The sequence below is a fragment of the Pipistrellus hanaki genome (assembly GCF_964339955.1).
Source record: "Pipistrellus hanaki genome assembly, chromosome: X".
NCBI lineage: Eukaryota > Metazoa > Chordata > Mammalia > Chiroptera > Vespertilionidae > Pipistrellus > Pipistrellus hanaki.
The window spans coordinates 47,452,632-47,471,392 of NC_140524.1; positions in this window are offsets into that span (position 1 = coordinate 47,452,632).

Sequence of the window (18,761 nt, forward strand, 5' to 3'; positions counted from 1 at the left end):
GACTGAAGGGTCCCGGGTTCGATTCTGGTCAAGGGCATGTACCTTGGCTGCGGGCACATCCCCAGTAGGGGGTGTGCAAGAGACAGCTGATTGATGATTCTTCTCTCATCGATGTTTCTAACTCTCTATCCCTCTCTCTTCCTCTCTGTAAAAAATCAATAAAATATACATATTTTTTTAAAAAAAGAAAAGAAAACTACTGTTGTGGATAATGAATAAATATTAAAGGATCTAGAGCCTACTATAATTTTCAAATATCTAATAGTTTTAATATATTTTGTATGTGTGGGGAATGGATTATAAGAGGGCAAGGTCAGAGGTAGAGAAACCAATTAGAAGCCCAAGAAAAAGAATATTGTGGCTCAGACTGGGGTGGAAGCTGTAGAAGTGGTGAGAGTTAGTTGGAATAGGTCTAGGTTTAGGAAGCAGAATATGCAGGATTTGGTGATAGATAGGGTGTGGTAAGTTGGGGAGAAGATGTTAAGAATCACTTCTAGGTTTCTGCTTAAATCTATGTCCTGAGGTGGACAAGTCTGCTTTGGACAACTATGTGAGCTCAGTTTGGACTACATTGGTTAGGACTATCTATGAAACACCCAAGCAGAAATGCCAAATGGTTGGATATATGAGTCTGGAGGTGGAGCTGCAAATTCAGGGTTCATCAGCAAAGAGACTGAATGAATGAATGAATGCAGGTATAGAAAAGAGCTCTGAGGACTAAGTCCTTGGAATGCCAATATTTAGAAATCACAACCACGAGAGGGGCCCTTCAAAACAGACTAAGAAGTAACAAGTAAGGTAGGGAAACCAGGGAAGTGTTGAGGAATCCCAATAAACAAAATAAAGAAAGAGTTTCAAGGAGGAGTGAGTGATAGATGAGATAACTAGTACTGAGAGAACTAGCAAGTTGCAGACAATTGACCATTCTTGTTGATAATTTGGCGAGAACTAGGAACCTGGACAAGAACAGTTTTCATGAAGTGGTAGGGATGGAAGCTAGATAGGAATGTGTCAAAAAGTGATTAGATTAAAAAAGAAGAGTGGGAAATAAGACATTGAAACTGTTTATAGACAATTCTTTCAAAAGTTATGCTCTGGCCCTGGTCAGATGAATCAGTGGGTTGAAGCATCGCCCCATACACCAAAAGGCAGCAGGTTCGATTGCAGGTCAGGGCACATACGTACTTTGTGGATTTGTCCCGTGGTGTGCCTCTCTCTCTCTCTCTCTCTCTCTCTCTCTCTCTCTCTCTCTCTCTCTCTCTCAATAAACATATGTCAATTAACATATTTTTGGGTGAAGATTTTATTTAAAAAAGAGTTGTGCTTTGTTTTAGAGAGGAGGGTGGACATACTTTTATTTCAGGCAATTTGAATCTGAGGTGCCTTAGAGACATCCAGAGTGTCTAGATAGGCAGTTGGATATATGGTCCTGGAGATCAGGAGTAAATTCTGGACTATATACAGATTTGTGAGGCAGTCATTGAAATTCTGGGGATTGGAAGAAAAGGGGTTATGGTGGTGAATAAAGATACAAATCATTTGGTGAGGTCAATTTGGAAGTTGAGGGAATTCCTGCCTACTGGCCTGGTGGGAACAAGTTAGATTGGTCATATTGTAAAGGGCATAAACCTAGTTCATGGAAGACTGATAGGAAGACTTCTTGAAACACAAGGCTATGAGGGAATTCGGAGTTCTACAGTGAAAGGGAGTCTAGATGGGCCCTACTTGTTGACATTTTATGATCTGGAAACTTTGTGAACAAGGTTGTCCAGTACAAAAGGAAATGTGTATGATGTCACTATTTATTCAAACATTTTTTAAAAATCCCAAGAAATCAATACTACAGAATGTTTATAGATATACACTATGCAAAAAAGTATAAAAACATAAATAAACCCTCACCAACCACCAACTTTAGAATAATAGTTGCCAATTGAATGAATAGAAGATAAATGGGATAGGGAAGATGTTAACTGCTTCGGGAATGTTTTCTTTCTTTTCTTTTTTTGTTTAAATAATCTAAGGTAAATATGGCAAAAAAAAGTAAACATTTGTTAAATCAGAGTTATGGCTACATATTTTGTTTATTATAGTGGTACCAATTTCAATGGACTGTTGGAAGAATGAGTTGATCCATAAAAATGAATCAACTATTATTGTTTCTGTATTTTTCTGTATGTTAGGAGTTTCTGAATTTAAGAAATATCTTCATTCCATGTAAAAAGACAACTATTAACTTCTGATAAATTTTAGCTCTGATAAGAGTGAACACTGTGCTAATTAGTACCTCCATGAAATGATATTATGATTCAGACAATCTACCAACTGCAATGGTACAGTACAAAATAGACAATACTGTAGATGCTTTGAAAGGAAAAGGTAGCTAGCTAAGCAGTGGACCCATCAGACTTTCCAGCTTGGCTTTCCTTAGTCTATAGGAGCATTTCTGCCATGGTAGAATATTGGTAATTGCAGTAGGGAATAGAAGTGTCTTATGAGCAAGCCTTGTGTAGGCCAACCAGCAGTAGACCAGAGGGAATGAGCATATTCTTCAAATGGGGGCAAACCAGCTGATCAGCTTAGATATGTTGACTGGCTAACAAAAGCTGGAAAATTCCCAGGGAAGGGAATAGAGATCATAAAAATAACAGTAGTAAGCATACAACCCTGAATTGTCAAAGCTGGAAGGACCCTTAGAGATCATCTAATCTTTCGATCTTTATAGATTAGGAAATCAGGGCCCAGGGAGGAGATAGGACTTATCCATCATTGCCTAACCACTCAGTGGCAGGTATGGAAAGAAAACTCATGGCTCCTAGTTTTTCTGTAGGGTGCTTTTTCTTTTTTTTTTTTAAATCCTCATCCAAGGGTACTCTTTTTTTTTTTTTTTTTTTTTTTTTTTTTTTTTTTTTTTTTTTTTTAAGAGGGAGTGGAAGAGAGAGGTAAAGACAGAGAGAAATATTTTTTAATCATTATTATTTTATTTTTTATTTTTTTATTAAATTATTATCTGTGTACATATTTTAACATTGCCCCCCCCATAGATACCCTCCCTCCCCAGAGTTTTATGTCCATTGGTGAGAGAAATATTAATGTGAAAGAAACACATTGATTGGTTGCCTCCTGCATGAGCCCCAACTAGGTCCTGGGCCAGGGAGGAGCCTGCAACTGAGGTATGTGCCCTTGACAAGGAATTGAACCTGGGGCCCTTCGGTCCGCAGGCCAACACTCTATCCACTGAGCCAAACCGGCTAGGGCCTGTAGGGTCTTTGTGCTCTTTTCCAGGGACTACTCTGCCTTCCTGGCCCTTCAAACCCTTCACCTGGGAAACAAGGTTAGCTGCCCTGGTCTGTAGTTCCCTTATAAATTCCATTTCTTTTCACCCTGGCTGGGTATCTCAGTTAGTTAGAGCATTGTCCTGATATCCCAAGGTTGTGGGTTTTATCCTTGGTCAGGACACATACAAGAGTCAAGCAATAAATATATTAATTAGTGGAACATCTGTGTGTGTGTGTGTGTGTGTGTGTGTGTGTGTGTGTGTCCTACTTCCTGTCTCTCTGAAAATAACTTTTTTAAAAATTCATCTCTTGCCTGGTTGGCATGGCTTGGTGGTTGAGGTCATAGTTCAATTTCTGGTTAGGGCACATGCCTGGGTTGTGGGCTCGATCCCCGGAGGTAGGTGTGCAGGAGGCAGCCAGTCAATGATTCTCTCTCATCATTGATGTTTCTATCTCTCTCTCCCTTTCCCTTCCTCTCTGACATCAATAAAAATATATTTAAAAATTTTCATCTCTTCTCTGGGGCCCTCCCTTGAAGCTTTGCCTAGTGTGGTCCAGAGAGGTAACATGAGCCTGTGAAAACTGTCCTTGAAAAAGATAGTACCTACTACTCACATTACCAAATACAGGCTTGGCTGTCAGGGGTACAAGTTCAAACCTTAGGTAGATATACAACAGTCTAATATGTGGCTAGGAGCCAGAATCTTCAATACTATAATGATCAAATAAAGCATTGAAAGGCAGCCCACAATACATATGAAGGTGAGGACTGTGGCAAGGGGTGGAGGTGAGGCAAAGACCAGCAAGAGAGACCCCTCTAAGGCCCCAAAGCAATAAAGTGTGACTGAGATAAATTATTGGTGGGAGAATAGTTGCCAAGCAAGCCAAAGGGGTGTACCAGGAAGCCACTGAAAGGATATGATGGGGGTGAACAGTGGTGGGGACTGGAGGCAGTGAGTGAATAAAGCCAGGCAGTTATGTCATTATTCTAACTTAACCTTTCTAAAGAAAAAAATCAGGTAGCTTACAAATATACACAAGATAAATTAAGGTAGCATAAATTAAATGCAAAAAACATGAATAAGGGTAGAAATGCATATCATAAAAACCTCTATTCTGCCCAGCCAGTATTGTTCAGTGGTTGAACATTGACCTATGCACCAGGTGTTGGCCAGTTTTATTCCCTGGGTTGTTGGCTCAATCCCCAGTAGGGGGCATGCAGGAGGTAGCCAATCAATATTGATGCTTCTCTCTCATAAATGTATCACTCTCTTCCTCTCCCTCTCTCTATTTGACTACATCAAAATAAAAATGTTTTTTACAGCAAAAGAAACCATCAACAAAACAACAAGAAAGCCCACTGTATGGGAGAACATATTTGCAAATGTTATCACTGAGAACGGTTTAATCCCCACATCTACAGACAGCTTATACAACTTAATAAAAGGGATATAAAGGATCCAATTAAAAAATGGGCAATGGACCTAAATAGAATCTTTTCAAAAGAAGACAGAAGGAAGGCCAAGAGACACATGAAAACATGCTCAAAGTCACTAATTATCCGAGAGATGCAAATCAAAACGACAATGCGGTACCATCTCACACCTGTCAGAATGGCTATCATCAACAAATCAACAAACTACAAGTGTTGGTGAGGATGCAGAGAAAAATGAACCCTCGTGCACTGCTGGTGGGAATATAGACTGGTGCAACCACTGTGGAAAACACAGTATGGAGTTTCCTCAAAAAAACTGAAAATGGAACTCCCATTTGACCCAGTAATCCCACTCCTAGGAATATATCCTAAGAAACCAGAAACACCAATCAGAAAGGATATATGCACCCCTATGTTCATAGCAGCACAATTTACAATAGCTAGGATTTGGAAACAGCCTACGTGCCTATCAGCAGATGATTGGATCCAAAAACAATGGTACATCTACACAATGGAATACTATGCTACCATAAAAAAGAAGGAATTCTTATCATTTGCAGCAACCTGGATGGAATTGGAGAACATTATGCTGAGTGAAATAAGCCAGTCAATGAAAGAAAAACACCACATGATCTCACTCATTTGTGGATAATAAAGAACATTATAAACTGATGACCAAAGAGATAGATACAGAGACAGTAAAGCAACAAACAGACTGTCAAATTACAGCAGGGAGGGTAGGGAGATATGGGGGAGATAAGAGATCAATGGAAGGACTTGTATGCATGCATATAAGCATAACCAATGGACAAAAAATCCTGGGGAGGGAGGGCAAATATGGGAGTGGGAGAGGGGCAATGGTAAGATATGTACACATATAATACTTTAATAAAAAAATGGAAAATAAAATAATAAAAAATTAAATAAAAAAAAATTAATACAAAGAAAAACAACAACCTCTTGTCCCACAAAGGGTGGACCCAAAAGTTGACTCTAAGCTTTCTATCAGCCAACAGGAAAGGGGAACCTTGTTATTATGCAATTCACGATGTTCAGGAGATAAAAACAAACACATTGCTCAGAAGGGCAACTGTTCTCACTAGTAAGATCAGACAGGAATTCCTCCCTGGGGTTCCTCAGAGAGGATGCTGTGGGACACAATGAACTACATCCTTAACGACATCCTTACATAGCGGTAGCAACAAGTTTCAAGGGAGTGTTTTTCATAAGGACCCTCAGGATCAACCGCCTGTATCCCACTGCAGCCAGGCAATTAGGAGCTAAAAATAGTGTGTATAGTATGTTTGCATTGGCGGGGAAAATGAGTTATATATAGGCATCTGTATGCATCTAACTCCTCTGGAAGAATAAATTGGTAACAGCAGTTGCCTCCAGGGAGAGGAAGTGGAGGACTGTGGCCTAAGATAGGAGAGAGACTTCCTTTTCATCATACACAACTTCGTACTGCCTCAGTTTTTGCTAACCGTGTTTTATCCTTTCAATAAAAGCCTTAGTTACTAAAATGATAATGACATTCCAAGTTCAAGGTGTGAGCTGGGCTTATCTCTGAGTCAGAGACAGGCTGAGGATGTCTGAAAGTTCTCCTTGATGTTTAGGAAAAAAGGAGCATAACAGTTATTGAGCAACTCTTGGGTACTAAGGGCTTTCATTTCCATTAGCTCATTTAATCTACATAATAATCCTGTGAGAGAAATCTACCTCATAGATAATCAACTCAGTTTCTTTAAAGGAGACACATGTTTTAAATAATTGCTTATTTTTCGTCCTCCTACTGATTTTTAGGAGAAATTAGCAATTGGAAAGAAAAGAAGCAGTCATGGGGAATTTAAGATAGCACTTGTATGGGACATACTTATACTAAAAAAAGAATCCTCATCATTTACCTGAAATTCGAATTTACCTGGGTATCTAGTTTTTCTTTATTTTTTTTAAAATTAAGATATAATCAACATATGACATTATATTACTTTCAAGTGTACAGTATAATCATTTAATGTATGTATAAATTGTGAAATAATCACCACAATAAGTCTAGTTAACATCCAGCCAGTATTTTTTCATGTTTTTTAAATCACTATGTCAGTGGTTGGCAAACTCAACAGTACAACGATTGAAATTTCTTTTGAGAGCCAAATTTTTAAAACTTAAACTTCTTTTAATACCACTTCTTCAAAATAGACTCTTTCAGGCTGTGGTATTTTGGGGAAGAGCCACACTCAAGGTCCAAAGAGCTGCATGTGGCTTGCAAGCCACAGTTTGCCAACCACAGCACTATGTCAATCTAAGACTTTTAATTGCTGTATTTATATCCTATTCACCAAATGTAATTATTTACTAGATATGCTTGAGATCAAGACCATTTCATTGTTTGTTTCCTATTTGTTCTAGTTTTTGTTTCTTTGTTCTCTTTTTCCTAACTTCCTGTGGGTTACTTGTGCCATTTTTATAATTTTACTAGTGTCCCAGTGTTTTTCATAAGGGCCCTCAGGATTTTCCTGTGCAAAATTTGTGCACACGAGGGAGGTGTCCCTCAGCCTGGCTTGCACCCTCTCTAATCTGTGATCCCTGCGAGATCGGGCCTAAACCAGCAGTCTGACATCCCTCTCACAATCCAGTACTACTGGCTCCTAACCACTCACCTTCCTGCCGGATTTCTGCTAACAGCTTCTGCCTGCAAGCCAAATCGCCCCCTAATCGTTCCCCTGCCGGCCTGATTGATGCCTAACTGCTCCCCTGCCAGCCCTATTGCCCCCTACTGCCCTCCCAGCCTGCTTGATTACCCTCAATTGCCCTCGCCTGCTGTGACCCACCTCCTCCCCCGGGACCTGCCTCCTCTGCATGGAGCTACGGGACCCCCAGGCCTCACCATGTGGAGTGGCCACTGGGCCCCACCTCTGCTGTCATGTGGCCATCTTGTGGCAGCCATCTTGTGATGACGTTGCACACAAAGGCCATGTAGGCTTTTATTAGTATAGATTTTAATTACCTATATTGCCTTGAAGTGTTTGCATAACTTTTTAGTGGTTGCTCTAGAGAATATATAATATATACTACTAGTGTTGACATTTTACCATTTTGAATGAAGTGTTGAAATCTTATCTCCCTTTATGTTCTTTTATTCTCCCTCATTTATAATATAACTTTTTTTATATTCTAATTTTTTTCCTAACTTTATGTAGGTATAATTGACACATACATAATTGTATTATTTCTATAAACATTGACAACCACATCAGAGAGGGCTATAAGTTTTGTTTCAACCATCAAACATAATTTACAAAACTCAAGAGGGAAAAGAAAGCCTATTGCAATCACCCATATTTTTGCTTACCATGTTCTTTTCTCTTTTCTGCTATTCTGAGATGTGATTCCTTCTTCTAATAATTCTTTTCTGTGTAGAGAAGTTCCTTTAACTAGTCTTTCAGAGTAGATATGCTGATAACAAATAGTTTTAAATTTTGCTTCATCTAAGAATGTCTTGATTATCCCCCCTTCATTCCTAAAGGATATATTCACTGAATTCTAGATTGACAGTTTTTTTTTTCCACAACTCCCTTCTGGCCCCCATGGTTCTAATGAGAAATCTGCTGTCATTTGAATTGCTTTTCCTCTATAGGTAAGGTATTGTTTCTGTCTCCCTGATTTTAAGACTTTTTGTGTTTGATTTTTAGAAGTATTACTGTGCTGTGTTTTAGTGTGGATTATATTTGGGTTTATTCTATTTGGGGTTTACTGAGCTTCTTAAAACTATTGATTTATGTCTTCTGCCAAATTTAGGAAGTTTTTAGCCATTATTTCTTCTGGTACCTTTTTAACCCCATCCTCTTTCTCCTCTCCTCCCTTTGTTATAGTCATGCAAGTCCCCAAGGTTCTGTTCCTTTTTACACTTCCCATCTACTTTTAATGTTCAGAATAGATCATGTCTATTGTTTTATGTGTGAATTCACTGACACTTTCCTCTGGCCCCTCCACTCTGATGTTTAGCTTATTCATTGAGTTTTTGCATTTCCAATTATCTCTTTATATCTCTACTAGTGGCTCAGTGCATGAAATTTGTGCACATTGAAAAGAGATTAATTAGAGTAAACATTTTAATATTGCTATTTGCCCTTTCTCTATAATAGAAGTGTCAGAGATGAAAGAAAATTAGTAAAATGTTTATGAAAATCTTCCTCCTGTCAGAGTCTGGAGCACACCATGGGACCCAAAGTCAAGTCCCCACCCACCCACGTGCGCCTCAAAATTGTACAAGACCCAGACCCAGCTGCCTCCCTCCCCCCTGCATTGAGCTAGATCCAGACCCAACTGGTCCCATCTTTGTCAAGCCCCGCCAGGTGCGGGGGGTCGGCCCAGCACTGGGGCGGGGGCGTGACCTGAGGTCCCCAACCCGGGCTGGGGTCGGGGGCACACCTTGAGCCCCCCCCCCATCAAGCCCCGCAGGGCAGGAGGTGTGGCCTCAGGTCCCCCCGCCAGGCACCAGGGCAGAAGGCTGGGCCTCAGGGCCCCTGTCTAGCCCTGCCGGGCTGGAGGCATGGTCTGAGGTCCCCCATCCAGCCCTGCTGGGTGTGTGTGTGGGGGTGCAGCCTGAGGTCCACCGGCTTGGTGCCAAGGCAGGTGGCACGACCTGAGGTTTCCTCAGCCTGGCACCGGGGTGGGGGCGTGGCCTGAGGTCCCCCATCAAGCCCTAATGGGTGGAGGGCATGGCCTGAGGTAGCTTGGCCTGGTGCCAGGGTGTGGGACAGGGCCTGAGGTTCCCTGTCAAGCCCCACCGGGGGGGAGGGATCGCAGCCTCAGGTCCCTGCTGATTGCTAGTTAAGGCTTGTTACAGGAACTCAGCCTCCACTGTGGGTGCAGCCATCTTGTGTTATGAAAACACCCCCATCACCACAGCTGCCTCCTCTGTCAATTAGCATATTCCCTCTTTCTTATATAGGATTTCCTTGTTGAGACTTTTTATTTTTTTCCATTTCTTTCAAGCATGTTCATATTTGTTCATTGACACATTCTTATGATGATGGCTGCTTTAAAATAATCTCTTATTCTGGTGTTGGCATCTATTGATGATCTTTTTCCCAATCATTTTGAGATCTTCCTGGATCTTGGGAAAGAGTTTTTTGTTGTTGTTGGTTTGTTTTTATTTTTTATTTTTGCAGCTTGGATATTTGGAGTATTATGAGATCCTGGATCTTCTTTAAACCTTCTGTTTTAACCATCCTCTTCAGACACATTGCTGGTGGAAGAAAGGGGGCATGGCCTCATAACAGCCATATAAGATGGAAGTCCAGAGTCCCCACTCAGCCTTGGTTGACACCCAGAGGTCAAGCAAGGGTGAGTCCAGGCTCCCCATCAGAGTCCTACTGAAAGGGGTGGGATGTACCTCCACTGACACTATGGGGTGAGAGGCCTCTTTACCACCTATTGGTAATGAAAGCCCCAGCCCTATGCTAGGCTTTTTCTGAATCCACTCTAGTGGAGATTCTTGGAACCTCCTTACAGCTTAGTGAGAGTGGACATCGTGGCTTCCCACTAGGTCTTTGCTGGCATGGGGCAGGCAGGGCAGGCTTTCTTTCTGGTGTTTGGTTGCCATAGAATGATTATTGTCTATATGTTTTCTGTCTTTTTAAGGGTTTGTGGTTTTTTTTTGTTTTGTTTGTTTGTTTTTTTGCCAAAACCAGTTTGGCTCAGTGGTAGAGCGTCAGTCTAGGTTCGATTCCAGTCAAGGGCATGTACATCAGTTGCGGGCACATCCCCGGTAGGCAGCTGGTCGATGTTTCTCTCTCATCGACGTTTCTAGCTCTCTATCTCTCTCCCTTCCTCTCTGTAAGAAATCAATAAAATATATTTTTTTTAAAAAGGTGGGGTTTTTTTTGTTTGTTTGTTTTTACTGCTCCATTACCTAGAGAGAGGTGGATTTTGTTAGGGCCTTTTTGTCTGTGTCCATTGGCATTTCTGGGTGGCCTGTCTTTCTAGCACCCAGTCCAGGATATATAAGGCAAAAAGAAAATCCAGGGAACTCACTGCTATGCTGTTTCTCAGGTCCTTAGAACCCTAGCTGGTCTGCCTTCCTCACTCCATCTATCTTTTTTTAAAAAGACATAATGTCCAGTGTTGCTATTTGACATCACGTATCATTTTTTATCACCACTTATCCTCCCTATTCCCTTCTCCACTTCCACCCTTCCCCTCACAATTACCACACTGTTGCTCGTGTCCATGAGTTCTTTATTTTCTTTTTTGCTCAATCTCTCCACTCCCCTCACCAGAGCTATTAGCCTGCTTTCTATCTATGAGTCTGTTTCTATTTTGCTTGTTAGTTCAGTTTGTTAATTAGATTCCACATATGAGTGAGATAATATGATACTTGTCTTCCTCTGACTCACTTATTTCACTTAGCATAATATTCTCCAGGTCCATCCAGGCTGTCACAAAGGGTAAATTTTTCGTCCTTTTCATGGCAGAGCAGTATTCTATTATGTAAATATACCATAACTGTTTTATCCATTCATCTACTGATGGACATTTGATCTGCTTCAAAATATTGGTTATTGTAAATAACTGCAATGAACATAAAGGGGTGCATATATTCTTTCACATTAGTGTTTTAGTTTTCTTCAGATAAATGCCCAGAAGTGGAATCTCTGGGTCATAAGGCAGCTCCATTTTTAATTTTGTGAGGAAACTCCAGTGTTTTCCACAATGGCTGCACCAATCTGCATTCCCAGCAACAGTGCATGAAAGTTCCCCTTTCTCCACATTCTTTCCAACACTTGTAATTTGTTGATTTATTGTATACTAGAGGCCAGGTGCACGAAATTCATTCACTGGGGGGGGTGTCTCTCAGACCAGCCTGCCCCCCTCTCACAGCCCAGGAGCCTTGAGAAGATGTCCTACTGACGGCTTAGGCCTGCTCCTCTGCAGGTGGCAACTGGGCTGATCAGGGGAAGGTGCCACCCCCATCGCCCCACTACCAGCCGCCACAGCTGCCAAGGTGTTTTCATCAACACATACTCAAGTCCCTTCACCACAAAAAAATGACAACTTTCTTTAGGCATTTTCAAGATGTCTCTTTCATAGGATATGACATTTCTTCTTTTTTTTTTATCCTCACATGAGGATATTTTCCCATTGATTTTTAGAGAGTGTGGAAGAGAGAGGGAAAGACCGAGAGAAACATCAATGTGAGAGGAACACTTTGATTGGTTGCCTCCTGCATGAGCCCTAAGAGAGAGATATGTATATTGACAATATTACAGATGTCCCTCATTTCTCTCCTTTTATCCTCTTTTGTCCAGCCCCCATCCACCCAGGCCTTCACCACGTTATTGTATATGTCCATGGACTATGGATATCCTATATAATAAAGAGCTAATATGCAAATGGTTGTCATGCCCTCATGCTATAATGGCTCAGACACACAACACTGGGGAGAGAGGAATGGGGACCAGCTAGACACAAATGAGCTCATGAGGAATGGGGACCAGCCAGGCTACAGCCTGGGAGAGGGACAAGCCACCCAACCCCCGAGAGTCCCGGGCACCAGTGGCCGTGCCTGCATCTGCACCTGCAGCCCGGGAGAGGGACAAGCTGCCCACCCTGTGGTCCCAGGCACCAGTGGCTGCACCTGCATCTATGGCCCAGGAGAGGGACAAGCTGCCTGCCCCGCAGTCCCCGGTGCCTGCGGCTGTGGCCTGAGTGAAGCCACCAGCCCTCAGTCCCCTGTGGCTTCCACCAGCCTGGGTGAAGCCGGCCCCGGTCCTGGGTGCCTGTGACCAGTCAGAGGAGGGAATCCTGGGTCCTGGATGTGGGCTGAGGCAGAGGCGGTTAAGGGCAATCAGGCCAGCAGGGTAGCAGTTAGGGGTAATCAGGCAGGCAGGTAGAGGTGGTTAGGAGCAATCAGGCAGGCAAGACAGGCAAGTGGTTAGGAGCCAATGGTCCCGGATTGCAAGAAGCAGTCGGACATCCCCCGAGGGTTCCCGGATTGGAGAGGGTGCAGGCTAGGCTGAGAGACCCCCCACCCCCGCCGTGCACAAATTTTGTGCACCGGGTCTCTAGTAAGTAAGTTCCTTGGTTTATTTCTTCTTGTCCCCCCAACCACCACCCTGAGATATGTCAGTCTGTTCCATGCCTCTAAGTCTCAGAACTTATTTTATTGGTCAATTCATCTTGTTCATTAGATTCCACAGATAAGTGAGATAATGTGATATTTGCCTTTCTCTGTTTGGCTTATTTAACTTAGCATAATAATCTCCAAGTCCATCCATGCTGGCCCAAAGGCTAAGAGATCCTTCTTTTTCACAGCTGCATAGTATTCCATTGTGTAAATGAACCAGTTTTTTTTTTTGTTTTTTTTTTTTAAATCTATTCATCTACTGATGGGCACTTGCACTGTTTCCAAATATTAGCTAGTGTAAATAACGCTGCTATAAACATAGGGGTGTATATATTCTAATTGGTGTTTTGGGGTTTTTAGGATATGTTCCCAGAAGTGGGATCACTGGGTCAAACAGCAGTTCCATTTTTAATTTTTTGAGAAAATTCCATACTGTTTTCCATAGTGACTGCGTTAGTCTGCATTCCCACCAACAGTGCACTAAGGTTTCTTTTTCTCCACATCCTCACCAGCACATGTTTGTTGATTTATCAATGATAGCCATTCTGGCAGGTATGAGGTATCTCATTATAGTTTTAATTTGCATTTCTTTGATGATTAGTTGAGCATCTTTTCATATGTATATTAGCCATCTGTATGTCCTCTTTGGAGAAGTGTCTATTCAGGTCTTTTGCCCTTTTTTTTTTTTTTTTTTTTTTTTTTTTGTGTGTGTGTGTGTGTGTGTGTGTGTGGTTGAGTTTTATAAGTTCTTTATAAATTTTGGATATTAACCCCTTCTCAGATGTATTATTGACAAATATGTTCTCCCATTTAGTAGGTTGTCTTTCCATTTTGTTGATGGTTTCCTTTGCTGTGCAAAAACATTCTAGTTTGATATAGTATCATTTTATTTTTTCTTTTGTTTCCTCTTGCTTGAGGTATTATATTAGAAGAAAAATATTGCTGAGAAATGTCCAAGATTTTACTGCCTATGTTTTCTTCTGATATTTTTATGGTTTTGAGTGATTAATTAGAGTAAACATTTGATACCCTGTGTTTTTCTTTCTTAAATCTGGAAACTCTACTCAGGATTCCTATTACAAGTTGAGGCAGTGAAGATGACTTAGGAATTTTGGATGAATTTTCAACCACAAGGAGTGGAACACTTAGAAGGTTCTGTGTAACCTCTATTAACTCAGAAAATTTTTAAGGGAATTAAGCTGCATAGACAATTTGCTTTCACATTTCTGTTCATCAAAATTTTACTGAGCTTCTAGAACTTTGGCAAGCTTCCCTTTCCATGTATTTGCCAGTGACATTGAGTTTATGCTAATGAGGCCCTCTGCTGTCTGCAGAGAGAAGGACAATGCCTTAAATCTAGAGGTTATAGCAAATTTCTCAACAACACAAGATGGTTGGGAGTTCATAAACTACATTCAATTATGAGAGTGGCTAGCTGACCCCCAAACTTTGGAGAGCTGTAATGCCTTAATTATGTTTATCTTTAAGATACTATTTTGCCCTAACCAGTTTGGCTCAGTGGATAGAGCATAGGCCTGCAGACTCAAGGATCCCAGGTGGTTCAATTCTGGTCAAGGGCATGTACCTTGGTTACGAGCACATCCCCAGTAGGGAATGTGCAAGAGGCAGCTTATTGATGTTTCTCTCTCATCGATGTTTCTAACTCTTTCCCTCTCCCTTCCTCTCTGTAAAAAATCAATTATATGTATATGTGTATATATATATATATATATATATATATATATATATATATATATATATATATATAATTTCCTTCTCTTCTCACAATAATGTGTGATAACATAGTTTGAAAATGAAGGTAATATCAAATCACATTTTGGATATTTAGTGACAAACTCTCCCCTTAATCCCTAAATTCAGGTACTGGGAACCACCTTCTCATTTCACTGAGGCAGGCCTGGGCAAAGGCAGCTGATACCATTTTCCAGAGAAAGGAAAGGATTCATAGGGGCCAAGCTAGGACATGAAGTTATATTAGCCTAGGACTCTTCAGGAACTTTACTCCACCAAAGTAAGAGGAAAGTAGAATTGTGTTTGAGCTAGGGGCCATGAAGAGAGGATGGCTTTCCTATCAGCATTGCTTTCTGCTCCATGTAGTCCTTCATTAATAAAAGTCCTCAGTAGGGGCATAAATGAAGACAGTGGAAGCTGACCTTGTTCCTGAGCAAGGGAAGGAAATCTGTCAAAAGGAAACACGTTGCATATTCCCAGAAGCCCTGAGCAGGACACTAAAGCACAGCTACTCTCCCCACTGAAGTTTTTCTCAACCTCCCTCCAACCCATAGGCTAAAGTTACAATTGATACAACTCCTTGTTCCCCTGCAGGTAGGAAAGAAGAGAACAAAGACTGAGTGCCAGGACAATTTACAATAGATAAAATCTGGAAACATCCCAAGTGCCCATCAGTAGATGAATGGATAAAGAAGCTTTGATACATTTATACAATGGAATACTATGCAGCAGTAAAAAAGAAGAATTTCTTACCCTTTGAGACAGCATAAAGGGACCTGGAGAGTATCATGCTAAGTGAAATAAGTCAGTCAGAGAAAAACAAATATCACATGATGGTGCTCATATGTGGAATATAAATAACAAAATAAACTGATGAACTAAGTGGATCCAGAGACTTGGAACCATGGAAGACATTGGGGAATCTCAGAAGGAATGTGGGGGAGGATGGCTAGGTGGGAAGTAATTAACCAAAGGCCTTGTGTGCATATATGCATAACCCATGGACACAGACAATAGGGTGCTGAAAGCCTGAAGGGGGGGTGTAGAAAGGGCAGGGGCAGGCTGGAGGGAGTCAATGGGGGAAAGGAGAGACATATGTAATACTTTCAACAATAAAGAATTATTAAAAAAAAAAAAAAAAAAGATTGAGTGCCAGGAACTGTATCAGGTACTTTACATAATTTATATCAGGGGTCCTCAAACTTTTTAAAGTGGGGGCCAGATCACGGTCCCTCAGAGAGCTGGAGGGCCGGACTATATGAACTACTAATTCCTACTGTAACACCTCGGCTGCGCTCACTGCCCAAAAAACCTGGCGGGCCGGATCAGACTCCTCTGTGGGCCGCATGTGGCCCGCGGGCAGTAGTTTGAAGACCCCTGATTTATATCATTTAATATTCACAAGGGTCCTAATACTAGTAACAGTAATTCCTACCATTGATTGAGGGTTGGCTTATATACCCAGCACCATTTAAACAGCTCACATGAGCCTGGCTGGTATAGCTCAATGGTTGAGCACTGACCCAGAAACCAAAAGGCCGCCAGTTCAATTCCGTCAGGGCACATGCTGGGTTGTGGACTCAATCCCCTGTGGGGGGCATGTAGGAGGCAGCAGATTGTTTCTATCTCTATCCTTATCCCTTCCTCTCTAAAAAATCAGTTAGAAACATATTTTTAAAAAAAGAGAGAATCACTTGAATTTAAAGACTTAATAAAAATAACTAAATGAACAAAAAACAGTTCACATGAGTGTTAATTTAATCTTCATGACAAAACCACAAGGTTGGTACTATTGTCCCTTTTCCTAGAGGGTCCCATCAGCTGATCGATGATTCTCTCTCATCGATGATAGAATTGGAATTTGTACTCGGTTTGACTCCAAAGCCCATGCTCTCAGTCACTACACTGTACTTTTTAAAAAATATATTTTATTGAATTTTTACAGAAAGGAAGGAAGAGGGATAGAAAGTTAGAAACATCGATGAGAAAGAAACATCGATCAGCTGCCTCCTGTACACCCCCTACTGGGGATGTGCCCGCAACCAAGGTACATGCCCTTGACCAGAATCGAACCTGAGACCCTTGAGTCCGCAGGCCGATGCTCTATCCACTGAGCTAAACCGGTTAGGTCACTACACTGTACTTTTGGTAAACAATGGAGCCCAAATTTGAACCCGGGTGTCAAGGAATTACAAGCCTAAGGTGCCTAGGCAAGAAAATCAAATTGATAGTTTTTTGCCAACAACCACAGGCCTATGCTCAACACACGAGAGAGAGCTTTAAGCCAGTCAGAATAGGTTGCAAGCTTTCAATGTCCTTCTTTTAAGAGGTAGAAACTATTCTAGTGTGGGGAGTTGTGGCTGAAGGTTGTGAAAAGGGACTTCTGGGGTGCTGGTAATGTTGTTTTTGGATCTCAGTCTATGCATGCTTGTGAAATTTTATTGAGCTATAATTATCAAATATGCACTTTCTTGTGTGTTTTATGTCAATATAAAGTTTTGGGGGGTTTTTTGTTTGTTTTCAAAAGCATTTTGAGTCTGGGAAGATGGAGTAGTCGTACTTTTTCCTTTTCCTTCTACTAAATACCACAGAAAACTCTGGACAGTATATATGAAATAACCATAGAAGACCCTAAAAAGTAGAAAGAAAGCAGACTAAAACAGGGGTTGTGGAGCCAAGAAACAATATGATGGTGAGTTCCCTGGGTTTCCTTCTTGCCTCATATATTCCAGACTTGGTTGAAGTGGCTGACAATCTGGAAATACCAATGAATGCAGACAGAAAAAAAACTTCAGCAAAAGTTGTCTCTCTCTAGGAAAGGCACAGCCTAGGAAGACAGAAAACTATAGATATTAATTTCTCTGCTGTAACGAAACACTACAGGAAAAACTATGATCCCACTCCTGCCAGCAAAGGTGCTGGTGGGGAGAAGATACTTCAATTTCAGGCTGAAAAGACACCCTGCCCCCCAGCTCCCTGCCCTTTACCCCTATCAGGGAATGTTAGAACAGTCCTAGTATGGAGCTGGGACTTTCATCCCTGATGAGTGGTATCAAGGCTTCCCTCAAGGGGTGTCATTGGAGACCTCATGGCAAGCTAGGAGATTTCCACCCCCACTAGGCAGTTACAAGGTGACTTTTCCCTTCCCGGCTGGGTGGTGTCAGATCTAGTGGGGAGCTGAAACCGGTTTGGCTCAGTGGATAGAGCACATGTGTCAAACACAAGGCCCCCGGGCCAAATCCAGCCCGCCAGGCCTTGCAATGTGGCCCGCACCGCGCTGTCATCACTGCACTCCGCTGTCAGTTTATGACAGTTCAGTAAACCATTCGGCCCGCGATTTAGGCTGGATTTTAGATTTTGGCCCCTTCTCTGATTGAGTTCGACACCCCTAGGATAGAGCGTCAGACTGTGGACTGAAAGGTTCCTCCCGGGTTCGATTCCGGTCAAGGGCATATACCTTGGTTGCCTGCACATCCCCAGTAGGGGGTGTGCAAGAGGCAGCTGATAGATGATTCTCTCTCATCGATGTTTATAGATCTAGTGGGGAGCTATGACTTTCATCATCACCCAGCAGTAATGAGGCCATGCCCTCCTCATCCTGTGGTGTCAGGGGAGGCTGTGTGGGGGCAGTAATGAGGAACTCCTATCCCTCCCATCCAGGAAGTATCAGTTGAGGCCTAGTGGAGGCTGGGACTCCCATCTTCTCCTATCAGTAACAGGGAGGTTCCTAACTTGGTTATCAATGGGGACTGAGTGGGTACCTTTAATTTTGGACCCCCAGCTGGTAGTCATGAGGTGGTGCCCCACCCCCTCCTTCCTTGCTGGAGTGGTGTCAGAGGGAACCAGTTAAAACAAAAGGCTTAAATAAGATCCAAAAACATTTGACAGACACTTCATCAAAGAGGATAGAAAGGATGGCAAATAAACACATGAAAAAATTGTTCATCATCAGCCATTAAAGAAATACAAATAAGCTATAATAAGAGATTGCAATATACCTATCAGAATGGCTCAACAAAAACTAAAAACAACAACAACAACAAAACAGCAACACCACCAAAGGCTGGTGAGAAACTGGACCATTCTGGGCTGGTAGGAATATAAAATAGTACAGCCACTGTGAAAATCAGTTTGGCAGTTTCTTGAAATAACTAAGCATGCATCT